Below are 20,458 nucleotides of genomic sequence, written 5' to 3'. Positions count from 1 at the left end.
GATTCCAGGTATGTCTGGCACTTCCTTGTAGTGTTTTGCACCTATCTAGAAGGCACTGGATGATTCCATGGGTCATCGCATGCAACCTGCGGACTATTGTCTGCGCAGTCTGACCAGTCTGTCCTATTCCCGGAATCGGACCACCCAATTTCTGGAGTCGGACCCAGTGCCAAAATCAGACCACATGTCCGAGTCCCATAATCGGACCATGTGTCCGAGTCCCACAATTAGACGACCATGTCTGAGTCCCACAATCGGACCACCCCATTCGATTCCCAGAATCGGACCAGCCTGTCCGATTCCCAGAATTCGACGGTCTGACTCTAAGAATCAGACCACTTCACCAGAACTTAAAAGAGAGGGTTTTTGAACCTGCCTGACAGTCTTGGCCACCCTGTTCACATCTCTGACCCCCCTAGAAACCCAATTTAGCCCTTAGAAGCCAGAGACCAGACATGATAATCAAGGATTCACCCCAAATAGCTAGACACTGAGCGGGACCGAATTTAGAACTTGACTTGACTTTCGGTAATCAACCAACCAACCCTGAAGCAGAATAGAGAGCGCAGCATGGACTTTCAGTAAGACCTTAGATCAGCCAACCTGCGCTTAGAGCCATATCAGGCTACGAACGTGAGGGGAAGAGTGGAGTTTGCATTGAGCATTTCATGCATCCACACCTCACTTTTGATTTTATCACCAAAGGTGTAGCCTGTTTTTGCATTGAGGACTAGAAAGCACGGAACACAACTTGTGAATAAGATTGACAACTACTTTCAATAACAAGGAACTCATCAGGAGATATAATAACATCAAGGAACCCACTATTAGGAGAAGATCCCAAAACATAGTTGGGTGCCTAAGAGCCTCATCAGTAGGACCTGAAGAGGACACGAAGATCCAGAAGGTGACAACATAGAGGATCGAACACTATCGGAGCTACTAAAATTGATCAACGACCTTGTGGAGCTGGAAGTGGGAGCTACTCAAATTGATCAATAACCTTGTGGAGCTGGAAGTGGGAGCAATGTCAGGATGACGAGGCGGACAAGGAGAGGACCGGGAGAATTCCCAGTCTTAGTACAGGAGTTAGTCAACGAGTACGACTTGTTGACTAGGACGATAGTTCAGGGCAGACCAGTAGAGGAAGTGATAGCAAGCTTAAAAGAGGAAAGAAAGGCGATTAGAAAGGCGCCAGAGAGCATAATTGCCTATAACCACGAGCAGAAGGCTAGGAAACTCCAATAAGATGTACACATGTACGAGGCTTGGTGTGTGCTAGCCTTGGCTGGTGCAGCCAAAGCAGGGCCAAATGCAAAGAGAGAACGAGTAGCAGAGGCTGACTTATCGTTGAGTGAACTCGTAGCCAAGTGGCTCATGGACAATACATCCACTGAGCAGAGCGCAACAGCCTTAGCCACCGCATTACTCTCGGGATTAGGGGTCACGTAAGGGGCAAATGGGTAATCTAGAATCCCTATTGTAGCAAAGCAGCTTGACAATATGAACCTAGCAATGACCCATATAGCTTTGTGGAGTAATTTGAGCAAGTTTGGGAAGCAAACGGTCTCACAGACCTTGCACAACGCTCTCAAGCTTTCGGTCTGTGCTTAGGTGATAAGGGGAGAATTCGATACACTAGTCTAGATGCAGCTGAGCACACAAACTTTGCATGTCTTAAGGACCTCTTTATCAAGAGATTCTCTGAGGCAGGGTACTCTGACAATCTCATCGTCTGATTGATGAATGTCAGTCAGAGGGAAAAGGAAGACGTAAGGGACTATGTCACTCGTGTGCATAGCCTCTTCAAGAGCATCCCTGCAAATGAGCGACCTAACGAGAAGGCTATGTCTACCGTATTTATAAATGGAATTCGAAGGGAGGAGCTCTACAAGGCTTTGGCTAGTAACTCCACACCAATACGTGTTAGCTAGAGTCTTTAAAGAGGCAATAAGGGTGGACGATCAACTTAGGGAGCGAAGCATGAGGAACACCAGTCGGGACAGTACAAGTCAGAGAGCTCCAGAGCGGTCAACAGTTTCAGGAGAGAGAGAGAACTCTAGCATACTGGATAAGGGAAAGAGTGTTGACCAAGGCCAGGAGCTGGCTAAGGTGAGAATGGAGCTTTCATGATTGCAAGACCAAACGAGGAAACCTGTGTGGTCGCATGTGTAGTGTATACACTGTGGCGGTAACCACCTCCCGGCTGAGTGCCAAGATCCTAGATCTAGGCTGTGCTCGAACTGTGGTAGGTTCGGTCATGATGCATTACATTGCAGACTGCCAAGGAGATTCCCATATGTGCATCAATACAACCCTCCATACTTAGGCACTAGGCCACCTAACCTCTTTGGCAGGGGAGCCCAGTTGGCACTTCCAGCACCAAATGACGCAAGACCGACCATTCTTAGGCTAGAAATGAACCCAACATGCATACCCAGACCACCAGGGCCCTATATAACCCATCCACCGAGTGACGCTCCTGTTCACTATGTGGAAGAACCTAGTGAAGAGGAGACCTACGTGAACCCATACATATCCTATGATGAGGAAGGCAATCCAGTCCTGATGGACTACCGACTAGTACCGGTGATGGCGCTAGGTAGAGAAAGAGGCAGAGGCTTTGGAGGACCAAGCCAAGATCCAATCTCATGCTGGATTTGCGGTCATCAAGCCATATTTCATCACGCTGCCCGGAAAGGAAACATGCAAACAAGGACAAAGCTGACCTTCGATGCACCGAGTGTGGAATCACACACCTATTTCCTGACTATCCTAGTCGGAAGCCATCAACTAGTTCTGCCAATGTGCCCTCAGTACCCCTAGGGTTGTTTGGTGTGGAGACCTTTGACAATGAGGATACGCCCATCCCACTACATGTCATGACGAGAGTACAGACAAAACAGGTAGGCATCTCATTGCCTAGGCCAAGTAACCTGGATGCAGCCTCGTTGGGAAAGAAAAGCCAGAGGAGAAGGAGAAAGAGAACAGACACAAAGATTACCCTTAAGATCGAGGAAGCTACAACACTAGTGATAGGAAAGAGGGTCACTGATGCAGAGGCAGAGACCTCAGCTCCTAAGACAGCAAAACCAGGAAGTGCCAAGGTAGGGGAATACCCCCACCCCAAACGGCAACTTGAGGCTATAGCCAAAGTCAAGGAGTGGGTCAAGGACGCCCAAGAACACCTTAAGGACGTAGAGCCCATACTGGAAGACCAAATTGAAAATCTCTCTAGTGTGAGAACACCCGTTTCACCGTCGCGACCTCAATCGGGGAACGCACCCACACCACATGAGATGCCACAGAGGCAAGACCAGGAAGAAGCATGTCAGCAAGCTAACCAAGATATATGGCCAAAGAGTGCTGACCAAGGAGGAAGGCAACCACCCAGCAACCTCCTCACCACTTTAGTAACCACGCCAGTCACCTTGAGCCTAGGAGATCTACTTCGGCAGCACCCTTCCTTATGGCAATAATTAAAGCACTGGGTGGAGGGAAAAGAGGAGCACACTGCCACTGACTTGCAAGAGCAAGACGCCGTCACACAGATTCCAAGCCTAACGCTACACTTAGTTCCAAGGTTACTACACGTAAATGCTTTCTGTGAAGGCATTGAGATGCATGAAGTCTTACTTATCTTAGCCTTGGGGGATGTAACACGAAAAGGAATCGTAGACACAGGCGTCGATGTTAGTGTCTTGAGCCACATAGTTCTACAGGCCTAGGGAAACCCACCCGTGGAAATGGCTAGGTTCAATGTCACATTGGCCAATGGAATGAAGGTCAGACCATTCGGGGTCTTAAAGAGCTGGCCAGTGAAGGTCGCAAGGGTACAATTTTCCGTGAACTTCATTGTCATGAAGGGAGTGGACTATGACATACTGCTAGGCCGACTCTGGATGAGGAACGCTTGAGTTATTGAAGATTGGGATAACAATCTCATCTTCTTGGGGAATAGAACAGAAGCGGTAAGGGTTGAGATGGATACCTAGAAGACTATCCCAGCCGACCTTGATGCTATCTCAACCATGCTAAAAGGTGATGCACAGGTAAGCAAGCCCTATGGATCATTGACCAAGTACATCCCTTGCCCTGAGGACAAGCGGGATTAGATGCACATCTTGGCAACCATTGACCTACCGTTCTCAGATGAGGAAGAGCTATATAGGAAACTGCTAAATCCCCAAGCATGCCAGCAAGGGAGCCCATCATGCCACTCTGCATGATGGTAGGAAGCTCACGTAACCCAGGGAAACCGGTCTCCACCAACAAGCTCGAGCTTCAGGAAATCATAGAGTACCTGATCGATAAACTGAAGGGCAACATGGCTGCCAATTTAAAATCCCTAAGTGATCTTTTGGCTAAGCCTGAGTGGAAATGGACCAAAATTCACGATCTGAACCTATTATACAATTGGGCTTTAGTCACTAACGAAAAGGAGATTGGAGAGGAAAGCCTGGGGGATGACGAGCAGACAGAGGGGCAAGACTCTGATGATGAGGAGTATGAGGACTGCCGCTCTATTGGAGACGAGAGTGAAGAAGAGTTAGACACAATAGAATATGACACTGAAGGGAGAACGATCGAACAGATCAAGGCAGACTCTAGGCCTAGAAGGGAAAGGGAAGGCTGGAATGAAAGAGGAGTCATGTGGATGGAGTGCGATAGATCCTAGTTGGAGCACATAAGAGCCATGGATTACGAGTAGGCAAGGGTGGTGCAACCATTGGTAGTTCTAGTGCTTAAGACGGATACACCTACTGAATTACGACCCCCCTGGCGAAACTCCTTCCTCAAGCGAGGGATATGAGTTTAACTCGGAGTCAGAAGTCAGTACGGAGAGTGATCCCGAAATACCCCAACCCTCTAAGGTCAGATGCACCAAAGGGGACTTGCCAGTCTACCTAAGGCGCAGGCGGCTAAAGGAGGAGGCCAGGAAGCGAACTAAGGACTCAGAAGCAGAGAGGCAAAAGAAGCCGCAGGATCTCCCCAAATGCTTCACAAAGTTTAAGAAGGGTGATAGAGTGGTGATTCTGCTAGGAGCAAAGAGACAAGGGCAAACTAGTGAGCCAATTGAGGGACTGCCAAGGTCAAGGAAGTCCACTTGGCAGGGGAAGGTGAGAAACCTCGACATGTGTTCATTGGCTGATGACTTGACCAAGGATGAGGAGGCTAAACTTGTTGCTCTCCTACGAGAGTATGTCAACGTGTTTGCCTAGTCCTTGGAGGAACTTGAAGGCGATCCTAGGGTTGTGACCCATAATATCCCAATGGTTCCAAATGCGGTGCCAACAAAGCAACGATCTTACCCTATGAATCCGAAGCACGCCTATGCAGTGAAGGAGAAAATCGATAAGCTCCTGAAGGCGGGATTTATATATGAGATTGAGCACACGAATTGGGTATCACACGTGAATTACAAGAAAGTTAATGCCGCTACAAAGAGGGACAACTACCCCTTACCGTATACCGAGCACATGTTGGAGAGGGTAGCAAGCAAAGAAGCCTACAGCTTTCTGGATGACTTCTCTGGCTTTAATCAAGTGCAAGTGCACCCTGACGACAGGCACAAGACTGCCTTCGCCACAGAGTGGGGTGTATTTGCATACATCGTTATGCCATTTGGGCTAATGAATGCGCATGCGACCTTTCAACGATTAATGTGCACCATCTTCAAGGATATGCTTAGACGCAAGCTAGAGGTATTCATAGACGACTTATGCGTACACTCTAGTTGGGCCGAACACTTAGAAAAGTTGAGAGCTATCTTTGAATGGTGTCAGTTATACAACCTCTCGTTGAACCCCCTAAAGTGCCAGTTGTGGGTGAAGCATAGATGTATCCTGGGGCACGTAGTGTCAAGGAATGACATTGCCACTGACTTCTCAAAAGTCACGGTCATTATCGACCTACCACCATCCATTAACTACAAGGGCATTCAGTGTTTCTTAGGCCATACGGGATACTATCGACGCTTTGTACTGAATTACACACTGATTGCTAGACCATTGTACAAGCTGCTGATCGTATTCGAGTGGACTGAGGAATGCCAGCGTGCATATGAAGAGTTGAAGAAGACTCTCACCACTGCACCCTATCTTACAAGCCCCAGACTGGAGCATAACGTTTCATGTACACATAGATGACTCTAAGTTTGCTATTGGAGATGTTCTATGCCAGCCTGGTGAGCATAACCTAGATTACCCCGTGAGTTTTGCCAGCAGGCAGCTCACTGAAACGGAGATGAACTATTCCACTACAGAAAGGAAAGGGTTATCTAGGGTGTTTGCTGTAAAGAAATTTAGGCATTATCTATTGGCCATCCCCTTCGTCTTTTTCGTTGACCATCAAGCCTTGCTTTATCTCATGAACAAGCCATGCTCTACAGGTCTCATAGCTAGATGGTTACTTCTCTTGTTGGAATTCGATTTCTCTGTGGTTGTATGTAAGGGAAAGTAGCACTACATGGCTGATCACATGTCCCGCATACCTATAGGAGAAGCTGTTGGACAAGGCATACTTGACGACCTATCGCACGCTCATCTCTTTGGCCTGTCTAGCGAAAGAGATTTGTTTAGAGCCGATCTGATGCCACATTGGGACGATGATGTAGTTCAAGTACTCAAGAATGGTCTACCTGAGAGACCTATTGAGAAAGCCAGGCTAAGGAGACTTATCTTAAAGATCCAACCATACCAACCGATTGCCAGCCAACTCTATAGGCTAGGACAAGACAGTTTGTTGCGTAGATGTGTGTGTGAGAACGAGATGCGCGATGTATTGAGAGAAGCGCATGGTGGAATAGCTGGAGGACACTTTAGTGGGGATACAATAGCCCGTAAGGTGCTACAATCCCAACTATGGTGGCCCACCCTATTCCGTGATGCTGCTAAATTTGTAAAACAATGCGATGAGTGCCAGAGGACTAAGGTGCCTGTGCGCAAGGATAAGATGGATTTGACTCCCGTAATAGCACGACAACCCTTCGAAAAATGGGGCAACCATGTCCTATTCGTGATGCTAATTGTTCCCCTACCCTAGTATTGGAAAACTTTTACCTATCTTATATAAAGCCTATCTAGAATAAGTGAACTTAAGGACCCTGTGATCACTCTTGACCCTAAGGACCATGTCAATTCTCATTCCTATGCAGCACAAATGGATGGCTACCTTATAAAATTATGATTTTGACATCACACACACACACACTCAAGGCAAGGATAATATAGTGGCTAATTCTCTTTCTAGGACGTGGGCATATGAAGTTTTAGCCATGATTGAGTTGCATAGTGACTAGGTTGAAAAGCTACAAGAAGCCTATATTTTGGACAAAGAACTTAGCCATACATAAATTATAGCAAGTATTAATGGAGGAAAACTCGCATTTTCACCTTAAAAATGGCCTAATTTGGTTCAAAGAGTGAAACTACGCCCAATCCAACTAGCATCACATGACGATCCAATCTAGTACTTACATCAAAGGCTCTTACTTCTAACTACTCTAGAATACCCAAGCATTTCACTTTAATAGTTGGCTAGTTGACTTCTATATCATGATTCTCCATTCATCTCAAATCCTAGCCTTTCTACATAGGCTTGAGTTATAACACAAACTTGAACCCCTACGTGTATATAAGCCTCACCTATGAATTGCCTTAAGCCAAGCATCTACAATAAGGCAAATGCAGACAAGTCTATAATCAAATGTAGCCTGATAGTACCCTTTATGTTCTTCTACTTAGGTTGATTAATAAGTTTTTCCCAATCCCTCCTTAGACAAGGATAGAAGTCCATCAACTCATCATATGTAATCTGAACCCTTTTATTGATGGGATCACTTTGTAGACGTAATTTGGTTCGTCATCCCCCAAAGGTAAGCCTTTGGCCTAGTAATGTCTTTGAGATCTACCTTTGTTCTTGTTGATAGATGGGTCCTCCTATTGTTTCCCTTTTTTGGATAGACTTGGATCATTCCCATTGCTTTTCTCTATAGCTCTTTTATAGCTCTCTTAATGAGTATTACTTTTGAATCTTTTAGCTAAATGAGTGAGATAGTTGGGTAGCCTTTATCCACCTTTGTTTCTCATTTTCATTATACAATTAAGCTACTTCCTTGATATCTATATTGTGATGTTTTGCGTGATTTGTCACACTTCTTTTAAGAGGAAATATGTGGCACCCTTCCATAAAGGTTTGCCATAATTTGGTCATGTGTGACCCTACTCTCCATAGTTGAAACATTAATATACTTCATGTCGATGATGATATTCTCCCCTCCCAATTCCTTGCACTTGAACATGATCACTTCTTTGCTTTCCTTGTTCTTAATTTTGAGTGGAATAAGGTGGTTGCCATCCTCTCTCCCTACCTCTTCTTTGCTAAACCCAAGCTATTAAGGCTTAGTTAGTATCAAGTGCTATATATTTTATCAAGTGCTTCGCAATGCATATTGTTGAGTCTTTGGCTACATGTGCACACTATTCCTAGTGGAAATCATATTCTACTTCATATTATACAATATATTATTTTTAGGCTAGATCCCATCGATGGCAAGATCAAATGTGTCACTATTCTTACACCATTGCTTTAATTGCAGTTGAGCTTCACCAACTAACCTCAACTTAGCTATCATTGCTTGGTTGGCAATGCTAGCATTAGTCCACTATGTAATAGTCTTCCATTGACTATATCCAAACCTCTACATTCATCGCTATATGATTTCTTGTTTTGTCAAACTCAGGAGGTTTGACTTGCTTGAGAAGGAATTTCTTCTATTGCACTTCGACTGGGTTGGGGGATTGTGAAGGCACCAAAATAGGATTATGCTATATTAAAGCTTTGCAATTGAATCAAGCACTCAAAATTTGACCATCAATTTGCACAAGAGGAAAGTTTTATAAATGAGATGTCACATTTATGGAGAGGCCTCTCATCTCGACAATCTTGTATGCAAAGGGGTTGATGGGGTTAAGGGGTCAAGGGATAGCCTACATCAGGGCAAAAGGGTGAATGGACCAAAGGGTCAAAGGATAGGTGATCAGTGTGAACGGACTTATTAAAGGTTAGTCTATGTATAGAGTCCATGGATCTACCTAAAGATACTAGTGGGAACGGACTTATTAAAGGTTAGTCTAAGTATAGAGTCCATGGATCTACCTAAAGATACTAGTGGGATAGTAAAACAAGCTACCATCTTGAGAGATTGGGAAGTTAATTTTCCTAACTTCTATGCTCACCATGACATAGAATGATACAATGGTGTACACAAAGACTCGTCATTCAATGAAGGTTGTTTTGTGCCTATCAACTAGGTGGACTTGCACTTGATTATAGCTTTAAAAACTCTCAAGGAAGTTGTAAGCCTCCTTTCCTACCACATATTGTAACATATAGTGTAAGAAAGTAGGCAATTATCTCCTTTAAATATGGCACTTTAAAAAGAAATGGTAGTTCCAAGTGTATGGAAATTGTAAAAGGCTAAGTGCTATATTTAGTACCAATACAATGGATGATACCCATCTTGTGCTCACATTCTGAATTAATTCAACTTTGAGAAGCTTGTTAATCTCCTCCTTGACTATTTATGTTATGAGTTCATTAGGTATGGTTATTATTTCACGAGTTTGGTGTTAGGTGCCATTAGTATCGTATGCATAACAATCTCAAGGGAAGTTCTCTTTAGATCCTTGTATGGCTAAGCAAACATATCAAAGCATTCTCCAAGTAGATCCAACAATTTTGTTTCCTCTTCCTTGGTGAGATTGCCAACAATCAATAACAGTTTGGGTTTCTTCCCTCTCTCACAATTAATAATAGTTTGGGTTTCTATGCTCTCCAACTAAATTTATCTCCTTCACCTTAATGAGAGCTTCAATTGGTTCACTGATGTCACCTTCTTATTTTACCATTGGCATCATTTCTCCTATATCTCCTTTTTTTCCATCGGTGTCATAATCTATTGTTTCTAGTCTTCAAGGGCTTTATCTTCAAAATCATCATTAGACTTTTCTTTTTTAGACTCCTCTTCTCAAGAATCATTGTCATTTGAAAATCCTTTTAGTGTTTTTGGTTCTTGAGCCACTAAGATGTATAGTTATACATCAAGTTTCAATTGTGCACCTTAGTCTAGCTTCATTTCATAGCTTTCAAGAGTTCTAGTGATTTTCAAGTTCAAGAGAGGTTTGTGCTTTAGCATTCCCCTTAGGAATTCAAGTGCTTTGATTAGCTCAAATTTGTTCTATGATGTTTCATATGGCATTACTAGTGGACTAGCATTCTATGAAGGGTTAGACTAACACAAAATGTACAAAATTAACCTCCACTTGCTATGTAATTATCATTTCCTCCTTGACGCTCATCCTCTCACTTGCCTACCTCCAGTTATCCAATTTTAAGAATGGCAAATCAATGGTGCTGAGTATATGCATCCAATCTCTCATTTTTAGGGTATGGGATGTACTTATTGTGAGTGGCCTAAGGCTCTCAAATCATTGCATGTTGCCTTTGAGCATTGCAAAGATAGCATCAAGGTTGACTTTGGAATTCTTTGAAGTTTCCATCTCTATACAAATTACATATGCGCAATTCCCAAATAATACTATTCCCTTGCCCCAATCCTCTAAGAGTCTAGCCTTTCTCATCCATCGATGTCCCAAGAGGTCATAGTCCATGCCTTTCCTTACAACAAAGTTGGCAAAGAACTATACTCCTCCACTATCTATTGACTAGTTCTTTAAGACTCCAACTAGTTTCAATTTTATGCCATTGCCCACTATCAAATTGAAGAGTGCATTCTATATGGGTGGAAACCACATGCTCGGAGTACTAAAGAATCTACAATGCTTATAGGACTATGGATGTCAAGGATTCCTCTTTTGCTCATGTCTCCTAAGGCAACTACTAGAAGTACATCATGCCTTTAAAGTTTAGTTCCTTCCTGGCAAGTGTCTACTCCTAGTGCCCTACAATTTTGTTGAATATCATGGCTAGAATGTATGCAATTGAGCTCTCACTCTTGGAATGCTACTTTTGTAGTAGGTTCATGGATCCTTCTACCCAAGATTTAAAGGTCCTCCAAAGTAAAGGAGTGTGTTTGAGCAAATTTCTTATACGTAGCGATACACACGTGGAGGCTAATCTTGCAATTGTTTCTAGATCCATTTCTTCAAACATGTCTAGTTTTGTAATTTTGAGCTATTTGACTTAGTCCTTAAGAAAAAATAATCAATAACCCTTATTTGACTAATGGGTTGGACAAAGATCTCCCAAATGTACCAATATCTATGGGATTTGATTGCAGTCTAGTGCTTAACATACATTGAGTACTCAAGTCCAACTCCACTTGGTTTTGAAATTGCTCTTAATCTTTCTCAACCTAATTCTCATCAATTACTTTGAGTTGACACTTTGGATCTAGTATATTTTTTCTAAGTTGTTTTGCACTATGGATTTTGTGATGTGTCTGTGTGATGGAAAGCAAATCAATAATCAATTTGAAACCAAACATGAAGAATCATCATAAGAAATAGAGCTTGTGTGAATTATTTCTCGTATGACATATGCTTTAACTACCTTATGATATGTAGGGATGCCATTGATATCGTGAATCCACTACTTCACTCTCATTTGCTCCATCACAAAATAAATTAGTTTCTTCAATAAAGATTCCTCTTTCCTAAAGAGTAAGTTATCACAATTGATAATAGCAACCTAGGTGCTAGTTACACCTCCTTGAGTAGCAAGCATGGATTGATTGAAGTTGAACGTATTCAATTTGAATGCCATGGTGCTAATACCCAATTGGTAAACCAAAGGGCAAACACAATAATGGCAATGGGTTGCATACTTCTCACCATAAACCAACTTAAAGGGGTGTTGGGTGGTGGCTAGTGTCCCATTTGAATGCCATATCATAGGCTCACATTGCAACATAAAAGCTTATCATCCTAGTCATGCTTCCCTTTAGAAACATTTTTTGAAAGGATACCAATAAGAAATTTATCAATACTTTCTACTTTTCCATTTGCTTGCGGTTTATATAGGCTCATCTTATTGAGTTTAATCTTAAGTGCCTTAGTGAGGGCTACAATGGATTTATTTAAGAAACATCTCTCTATCCAACACTAATAAGGAGTGTCAACACATTAGTAATAAGCAAGAAAATGTCTCTCTATCCCAACACTGATAAGGAGTGTCAATACATTAGTAATAAGCAAGCAAATGTCTCTCTATCCAACATTGATAAGGAGTGTCAACACATTAGTAATAAGCAAGCAAATGTCTCTCTATCCAGCACTGATAAGGAGTGTCAACACATTAGTAATAAGAGTGACAATAAGATTTTTCATAAAAAAAAGTGGATCCAAATAGATTGATTAGAAGCCCTTATAATCATAAAATCGATTAAATATATTAAGTTCACAATATTAAAAAATCCTAGGAGCCAATATAGTGGTGGATCAGTCCTATGACTAATAAGCATGGATTAAAGGGGAACTCTTACTATTATGTAACCCTTACTTAACACGACTTACCCTTAAAGGGGGTGTTGAGAAGCAAGGGTACATTAGGATCGTGAAAGGTTAAATAGATGGAGTAAATATGATGCCAGGAGGCATATTCCACGGTGGATTCCGTGAGGTTTTGCGATGGATTCCGTAAAATTATATTTGTTGCCAGGGCTCATACACAAGGTGGATTCCTTGTGTGAAAAGTCGATGGGGATGCCCGTCCTTTTTGGGCGTCTTGTTAATTTAATGTGTAAGTGGGTGATTTCATAGCGGGTGATTCTGCAAAATACGTATTTAAATTAATGGACATTTATGAGTTTAGAGTGCGCACTCGTAATAAATTAAGGTTAGGATTGAGTTCTAACCAATTTATTTATTTTGTAGTTGAAGACTACTAGGTATTTACTTTTGTCAGTTTAATTTTATTATTTTCTAACAATTGTGAATGCTTCAGTTGATGTGTAGGCAACGGTGGCGTTGGGAAGCACTGGGCGATAGCATGTATTCAAGTTATTTAGAAGAAATTATTATTTTGATGGGCACGCATATTAGGCATAGCACCAATATTTATTTTGACGTGCTTATTTATTGAAGCGCCCGATATTTATTTATTATTTTGTATGCGTATGGACGCACGATATAAATATTTGTTATTGGACATTGTATTTGGGCACAGCCCGACTCTTTGGGCGCCCAATCACTTTAATTCTTTAGTGGGACAAAAGCAAACACAAAAGCTAAAGCATGCTTACTGTAAATTGGGCTATTTTTTTGAGCTTGGAGATGAAAAATATATCAAATACATACTTTGTGGAGCGGTCACACAAGGCATGGGTGGAGATTGTACCCAATTAGTCTTTTGCTTTATGTCGTGCAAGTCTTCTCTCTTGTTTTTTGTGCAAAAGTAGAGTTCTTTTGTTCTTGGGGACCTTCCAGCGCTCGCTACACATGCATACAACATCCGATCTGTGCACTTGTGGTATCAGAGTGAAGCTGAGATTGAGGGCTTCCAATCGCTTACCATCTCGCACGAATGATCGAGCTCTACAATCAGTCTCGCAGCAATCCCTCAATATCAACGTGTTCCTGGCAGTGAAGAACCCCCTGCTACGCTGTTGGATCATGAAGGACTAGCCTCTACAGGCGAAGGACCATGCGGGAAGCTTCTTCATCAAGTCATTTGTTATCAAAAGAAAGAGATAATAATTTTTAATTGGTGTGATTATAAAGCTTAATAAGCTTTATAAAGGGCTTAGTCTTCTAAGTTGAATCGTCTGCGGCGGCGAAAGGACGTTCTGAACGGCGCTGAATCAATCCACAATGTCCTCTTGTACTGCGAAATGCCAACGATTCTTTTAAATTATTAATTCCTAAAGACTAAAGCTTCTAAGCTTTACACGAAGGCTTTGATTCAATTTTCAGCCCCTCCCATAGTGGATGTTCATATACAGTTAGTCGTGAATGGGTTTTGACTTCCATCAAAGCCCCTATTCACATCTGTGGATCGACAGAGTTTAATTCCAGCAAACAAGATTGCTACACGCAGACTACACGCACGAATATCCTCTTGGAAGAAGACCGTGACATCAATTTCAACATCCATAAAGAAGAAATACTGCAAAAAGCCATTTAAAAAAAAGCCTTGTAAACACGACTTTGAGCTACACTCATCCCGTTAACAAGATTTCGAGTGTGTAAGGTCTTTTGAAATTTTGTAGGATGTTCGATCAAACCATGGAAGATTTTATGGGCTGAAGGTGATTTACCGAAACCAACGATGGAGCAAAAACTGAATCTAATTATGATGCAGCTTCAAGAGGAACGAAGAGCACGTCAAAGTTTGCAACCTCAATTGGCCAATCTGCAACGATCTACCATCAATCAAGATGGACCGCAATCTGAAGATCTAATACGACATATGATCGATGCGACACTTAAAGCGCAATCTATTCGGAAAGAAACAAAGATAAGTAAAAAAAAAAAATCAAATTTCGTACATTCAATGGGTCACACGATGGAAAGACTGTACTTGCTTTTATCAGTCAATTTGATGATTATTCCCATGAAGAACAGTATGCTGAGAAAGACAAAATTAAGTGTGTCACTAATCATCTAGTGGACAGAGCATCCCTATGGTGGACTGTTGTCCGCAAAAGCATTGATTGTCCTACTACTTGGGAGACTTTCCAAAAGAAATTTTTGCAGAATTTCCTTCCATCCCAATTCCACGAGAAAGCAATCAAACAATGGGATCTTCTGCAATAGAGGGATCATGAGCCTATTTCACAATATATCGAGCGTTTTTGAAATGCTTTATTGCAACTTCGAATGCTCGAAGATGTACCTGAGGCAACCCATAAACACAAGTTTATGTCGGGCTTACTTGGACATTTTTATGCGGAGGCAAACATGTTCAAGCCAACAACTCTCGAATATGTAATTTCCTTGGCCCATGACACTGAAGACAAAATTTGAGGATGAGAGAAGCGACCACAACAATTTCAAACTAATGGTAACTTTGGTTCAAAACAATTCAATTCAAAATTTTGAAGATTCAATCAAAACCGTTTCCTTTCATCTTCATTCCATAAATCTTGGACACGACCCCTTGCTTTACCATCAAACACAAATCCAAACCCTAAGCCATATTTACAGCCAAATCCCAACATTCCTAAACTTCTCGCTATTACCAATAATGTGTCTAAAGCCAAACCGATAGTCTGTTACAAATGTCATCAACTTGGACATCTAGCGGTGAATTGTCAATCCAAAAAGCCAACTGTTCACATCAACTATTTGGGAGTGACAAAAGATGAAGAACATGAAGAAATGCTTCACGGAAGACGATGACGATATGGGTACTACTTCACCAGGTATGCCAAATTTCCATTCTTTATTAACGATGAAATGTCTTGTGCATGGTAAAGAAAAGACTATTTTACATGATGTTGGGAGCACACACGATTTTATCTCTACAAAATTGGTAAAAGAATTGAATTTATATACTATTTCTACTCATTATCGCATCAAGGTTGCATTCTTAGACACTAGATATAATGGAACACAAGAAGTGCATGACTTAGAAATTAAAATTGGTGACTATGTTGAACGTATAAATTTTTTAGTTGTGCCTTTACAATCTAGTGACATTATCTTAGGAATGCCTTGGCGTCATCAGTATAATCCCGATATAGATTATTCCACGCATTCAATGAAGATTCATTCTAATGGAAAACAAATCACATTGCATGGTATGCACACTTTCGATAATTTTCCATTGCGTAGTCATACACAGGCTAAACGTGCATTACGAAAAGATAGCAAATCCTACTTAATATGGGTGAATAAAATTGAAGCTAAAGAAAATCAGACGCATCCTAGGCACGCACAATTTCTTTCACAATTTCAAGATTGTTTTGGTGTTGACTTACCACCTATACGTCCTGAAGATCACAAAATAGACCTAATTCCTGGATCACAACCACCATGTAAAGCGCCATATAGACATAACCAAATTGAACAGAAAGAAATTCAAGTCCAAGTTGAAGAATTGTTAACCTGAGGACTCATTAGACCCACTAGTTCTCCATTTGGTGAACCTGTCCTATTAGTAAATAAGAAAAACAATAGCTATAGGATGTGCATTGATTATCGTGCCCTCAATAAGATCATTGTTAAGAATAGATATCCGATTCCTAGGGTAGACGATCTTATGGACAAACTACAAGGATCTGCAATATTTAGTAAGATAGATATTAAATTTGGATACCATCAAGTACGATTGGACATATCTGATATATTCAAAACTGCATTTAGAACACAATTTGGACACTATGAATTCCTTGTTATGCCTTTTGGTTTAACTAATGCACCAGCCACATTCGATCGTATGATGAATCACATATTTTTGAAGCATCAGCATTATGTCAATGTTTTCTTTGATGACATATTGGTTTTTAGTAAGAATGAAAACGAGCATTATGAACATTTATATTTGGTTTTCAAATTATTAAAAGAGAATCAATTATATGCTAATCTTGAAAAGAGCGAATTTTTCAAAACACAAATTGAATACCTAGGACATATTGTTTCATCTGAAGGTATTAAAGTTGACCCTAAAAACATAGAAGCAATTTTGAATTTGCCCATACCTAAAAATGTGTACGAATTATGTTCTTTCTTAGGTCTTGCTAGCTTTTACAAAAAATTTGTGAGAAATTTTTCATTATTTGCATTACCTTTGACAAAATTATTAAAGAAAGGCATTATGTATCATTGGTTCAACAATCAACAAAAGTCCTTTGATTTACTAAAACATGCTTTAACTCATGCTCATGTATTGCAATTACTTGACTTCAATAGACCATTTTTCCTAGTAGTCACTGACGCTAGTGGATCTGGAATAGGAGTAGTCCTTATGCAAGATTCCTATCCCATATCCTACTCTAGCTGCAAACTTAAACTCTCTGAACTTAAGTATTCTACCTATAATAAGGAATTGCTAGCTGTAGTACAAGCTTTACGTAAATGGAAACACTATTTAATGGGATCTAAATTCATGATCAAAATTGATCAACAAAGCATTGAACATCTCCTTAGTCAACCATAAATATTTGACTGACACATTAAATGGGCTGCTTTTATTCAAAGTTTTCATCCATTCATACAATATAAACCTGAAAAAGAGAATGTTGTTGCCGATGCTTTAAGTAGAAGACCGACTATTCATAATATCTCTATGATATCTTTTGACTCTCTTCTTCCTATGAAAGATACCTACGACCAAGACCATATCTCTATGATATCTTTTGACTCTCTTCTTTTGATTCATTGTCTTATGCTGATGGATTTATGTTCTATGAGAAAAGATTACGTGTAATTGTTCCATTTCGATCATTTGTCTTGCATGAAATTCATTGTCCCCCATACCAAGGCCATAGAGGAATTATTTCTACTTTGCGTACACTGATTGAAGATTTTTATTGGCCACACATGGAATATGATATATCTAACTTTGTATCTGAATGTTTAATTTGCCAATGAGTTAAACGACACCATAGTAAAGAATATGGTTTATTAATGCCTTTACCAATTCCAGAACGACCATGGGAACATATCTCAATGGATTTTATCACTAGTTTGTCTAACACTAAAGCTAATCATGACATGATTTGGACTATTGTCAATAGGTTTAGCAAACAAGCATATTTCATTCCATACAAGAAAATATTAACTGCATCTCAAGCTGCTCAATTGTTCTTGAAAATTATTTTTACTAATCATGGTTTGCCAAAAGTTATTTTATTTTGACCGTGATTTTAGATTCTGTAATAATTTTTGGATTATTTTGTTTGCTAATTTAGGAACAACGATTGATTTTTCATCTACACTTCATCTTGAAACAAATGGGCAAACAGAAGCTACTAACAGTACTGTTTTAGATTTTTTGCGTGCATACACAATTTCCAAACCACAAACATTGGATACAGATTTACATTTACTTCAGTTTGCATACAATAACACACCATATACAGCTACACTAAAAGCACCATTTGAAATCATTTATGGATATAGATTACCTACCCCAGTTACATCATTATCAAAGAAACAAAGTTCAAACTGCTAATGATATTGCTAACATGCATGCTACTATTTTTGATGAAGTTAAATATATGATTGCGAAAGCCTAGCAATCATACACAAAACAAGCCAACAAGAAAAGAAAAGCTATGAGTTTCAAAGTTGATGATTATGTTTGGTTACGTATTGAAAAGCGAAGATTACAAAGTGTTGACAAACACCCTATTGCAAAGTTAGCTTCTAGATTTTATGCACCTTTTAAGATCATTCACAAAATCAATGACAATGCATTTAAACTAGAATTACCACAATACTGGAAAATCCACAACACTTTTCATATCAGTTTGTTACGACCTTTTAGAGGCCAATTAGTTGTACATCATGTCTATGAAAACTCTCCTTTGCTAAAAGAAGAAACTAAAATCCTTGAACCTGAAACTATTCTAGATACTGATTTTATGACCATTAGAATTGACAGTAGATATTCTAGATATTTGGTTGAGTTTAAAAATCATCCTGTTGAAGAGGTCGAATGGATGCACGCTCAAGACTTAAGTGCTTACCCCTCACTGATGGCTCCACATTGAGCTAATAGCAATTGAGGACAATTGCTATCCCACCCCAGGGGTATGGTGCCAGGAGACATATTCCACGGTGGATTCTGTGAGGTTTTGCGATGGATTCCGTAAAATTATATTTGTTGCCGGGGCTCATACACAAGGTGGATTCCTTGTGCGAAAAGTCGATGGGGATGCCTGTCCTTTTCGGGTGTCTTGTTAATTTAATGTGCAAGTGGGTGATTCCGCAAAATACATATTTAAATTAATGGATGTTTATGAGTTTAGAGTGCGCACTCGTAATAAATTAAGGTTAGGATTGAGTTCTAACCAATTTATTTATTTTGTAGAGCTGAAGACTACTAGGTATTCACTTTTGTCGGTTTAATTTTATTATTTTCTAACAATTGTGAATGCTTTAGTTGCTGTGTAGAGTAGGCAACGGTGGCGTTGGGAAGCACTGGGCGATAACGTGTATTCAAGTTATTTAGAAGAAATTATTATTTTGATGGATGCACATATTAGGTGTGGCGCCAATATTTATTTTGACGCGCTTATTTATTGAAGAGCCTAACATTTATTTATTATTTTGTATGCGCATGGGTGTACGATTTAAATATTTGTTATTGGACATTGTATTTGGGCACATCTCGACTCTTTGGACACCCAACCGCTTTAATTCTTTAGTGGGACAAAAGCAAACACAAAAGCTAAAGCATGCTTATTGTAAATTGGGCTATTTTTTTGAGCTTGGAGATGAATAATATATCAAATAAATACTTTGTGGAGTGCTCACACAAGGCATGGGGGGAGATTGTACCCAATTAGTCTTTTGCTTCATGTCGTGCAAGTCTTCTCTCTTGTTTTCTGTGCAAAAGTAGAGTTCTTTTGTTCTTGGGGACCTTCCGGTGCTCGCTACGCATGCATACATCATCCGATTTGTGCACCAAAATTAAGGGACACATCCCCACTTTTAGGAGAAGTAATACACTATTTGGGTTGGGTTTTCAACGATGGAATAATCCTCTAACTACTTCGTATCTTGCCTATTTAAGAGGCACTAGCTAATGAAGAGTTAATTTGTTATGTGCAATAGTTATCACTCTCTTATTAGTCATTATGGATGTCTATCATTATAGATCTTGATTAGCTTCCACTCTTTCTTTAGTTATGCAACATATATTTTTCAAATGATACAAATCTAGAGCAATAGCAATGAAAACTTTGCTATACACACAAACGGGTTGTAAAGAGAGTTATTGTTCGCCATTAAGGGTTTCTCATGAGGCTTGTTACACACCTATTCAAAGATGGGTTAGCCTTCTCCAACAAATGTGGGCTCTTTGGCTTGTACACATTTGTATAGTTTTAATTTTGTAAGGATACCTTAATCATGCAACTGCTAATAGTTTTCGAGCTAGTAATGCAACAACCTATTATTGTGAAGGATGAGGGTCCAGTCACAAACGGCACTTTTGTTTTCATTGTGGGCAAGGTGATTAAGTTGTACTACAATGTTTTACATGGACAACTTTTTCGTTTCTCTTGCGATCCACAAGGAAGCATGGTGCCTTTGTGTTATTCGCTCATTTGGAAGAGTGTGCAATCTATCTTGTAGTATTTGTCACTTTCTTAACCATAGAGTTACAAAGACTTCCAATATATACTACCAAGTTTTTTACACATGTAGCTTAACACCACTTTTGGCTAGAAATTCTCATTTTTTCTCATTGAAAATATTGAAAAAAGATAAAAATTCACTTCTTTTAAGAATGATAGTTTTTGAGGTTTCAAACTTTTCGACTTTTT

This window comes from Lygodium microphyllum, chromosome 22, assembly GCF_053477565.2.
Source record: "Lygodium microphyllum isolate KBCC chromosome 22, Lygodium_microphyllum_v1.1.10, whole genome shotgun sequence".
Lineage (NCBI taxonomy): Eukaryota > Viridiplantae > Streptophyta > Polypodiopsida > Schizaeales > Lygodiaceae > Lygodium > Lygodium microphyllum.
Note: the sequence above shows the minus strand (reverse complement) of the source record.